At 42.5% G+C, this 1,989-nt stretch overlaps 1 non-coding gene across 1 annotated transcript; it reads right to left on the bottom strand.

Annotated features, from left to right (window-relative positions):
• Positions 1–760: 760 nt before the first annotated feature.
• LOC149438485 (U6 spliceosomal RNA) lies at positions 761–867 on the bottom strand. Its single transcript, XR_016307903.1, has one exon. It is a non-coding gene; the product is annotated as a U6 spliceosomal RNA (small nuclear RNA).
• Positions 868–1,989: the final 1,122 nt, after the last annotated feature.

Below are 1,989 nucleotides of genomic sequence, written 5' to 3'. Positions count from 1 at the left end.
GCACCCTGGAGTGCCTTGAGGCTTCTTCAGGGGTGCCTTGAGGTTTCTTCAGGGGTGTCTTGAGGCTTCTTCAGGGGTGCCTTGAGGTTTCTTCCGGGGTGCCTTGAGGCTTCTTCAGGGGTGCCTTGAGGCTTCTTCAGGGGTGCCTTGGCAAAATGTCTAAACATTGCCCAAAACTTGTATACAAACCAGCGGGTGGAACAAGCCTGCCTTTTAGTTACAGAAAGCCACGTTTTCATTGTGCACCACTACGACCTTCTAGCCGCCAGTGTCCTGACAACCAATGACATCATCAGTTGATAAGGAGGATGTCAGCTGCCTGCACAGCATGCTAGTTTGACCCTCCCCCGCCCCTCTCCATCAGTGCTGGGGTCACATTAGCTCAGTGATGGAGAAAAACTGAGGGAGAAGAGAAACAATAGAATACTAGTCAGTACCAGTGTGCAAAAGTGTATTTGCTTTGGAAGAATAAATCACCTCTAATGTTGGGTGTCCTACATGTGTGGATGTTGCTGTTAGAATAGTTTTTCACATTTTAGAATGGGGTGCCCTTTTAAAATGATGGACAGTCTTGAGGCACCCCATTTTAGAATGGGTTGCCTCGGGACTGTCCATAATTTTAAGGGGTGCCTCGGGACTGTCCATAATTTTAAGGGGTGCCTTGGGACTGTCTGAAAATTTAAAGGGTGCCTTGGCTGAAAGAAGGCTGAGAAACACTGATGTAGAGAGGCATTGCATCTTAATTCTAATTTTTTTTTTTTTAAATATGGAACGCTTCACGAATTTGCGTGTCATCCTGGCGCAGGGACCATGCTAATCTTCTCTGTATCGTTCCAATGTTAGTATATGTGCTGCCAAAGCAAGCGCATTTTAATTCTAATTTTCATTCATCAATAAACTGCGATGTTCTTTTAAGAATGGATTGTCTTCAAAGAGACTCATTCAGGAAGCACATCTTGGGGTATTTTAAACACAAATCACCAGCGCTAAAAATTTGTTAAAATGATATCCCAAATAAATAAATGCTGCTGCTCATTAGTGTAAACGCCAAAAAATACATAAAACATCAAAACAACGCAAATATATAAAAATAAGTAAATACATAAAAACACACTGTAACAAAAAATAAAAAATAATAATAATAAAACTATAAATAAAAGTCCCACTCCAAATCGATAGTGACAAAAAATATGTAAAATTAAAAAATAAAAATATAAAAAAATATATTCATGAAAGTCCACTTCCCAAAGAAACTTTATACCGTGCTTCCACCAAAATAGTGCTCACCGCACTCACCAGATATTGGTGAAAAAAACACCTTTTTAGGGTTTTTTTGGGATCCCAGACCCAGTCAGTATGCCTCCAATCACCAAATATTCCTGGATTTCTCCCACTCCAGACAAGAATATAGCCAGCCTTCAACCTCCAGGATCACCAGACCAGGGGCGGACTGACTACTCATGGGGCCCCCGGCAATAGGGGACCATGGGGCCCTCTGTGTCCTTGCCCAAACTAAAAAAAGCCTATGAAAAAGGTACCAGGGGAATCTCATAGGGCCCCCTACTGACCCCCGGCCCTCGGGCAGTGCCCGAGTTTCCAAATGGTCAGTCCGCCTCTGCACCAGACACCACTCTCCAAGAAAAAGTTTGGAATACAGCTCTCACGTTGCTCCTCTTCCTTCATGTGGAGGCTCCCTGAACCCGGAAGCGGAATGACGTCAGGAGAAGCACCTCTTGGGGTATGTACATTGACATCATTTGACTGTCTCCCAGCGCTTGCCATTGGATTGTTTGTTCACTAAAACTATAATACCGCACTAAAAATAGCAGTAAGAAAAAAACGTGTGCGGTATTTTCCAGAAACATTTGTCATTCATTAAAAAATGCTTCTAAAACTCCTCATGAACTGTTTCTTTGAAAATTAAAATATGCCAGAAAGGGATAAGAGGTGCTTCTTGTGGTCCCCAAAGTAAACAACAAAGTAAACAAA

The sequence above is a fragment of the Staurois parvus genome, unplaced genomic scaffold (genome assembly GCF_062004578.1).
Source record: "Staurois parvus isolate SC_StPar_1 unplaced genomic scaffold, SC_StPar_1.0 ptg001190l, whole genome shotgun sequence".
In the NCBI taxonomy this organism is placed as follows: Eukaryota; Metazoa; Chordata; class Amphibia; order Anura; family Ranidae; genus Staurois; species Staurois parvus.
This window is presented reverse-complemented; position numbering and strand designations above follow the sequence as displayed.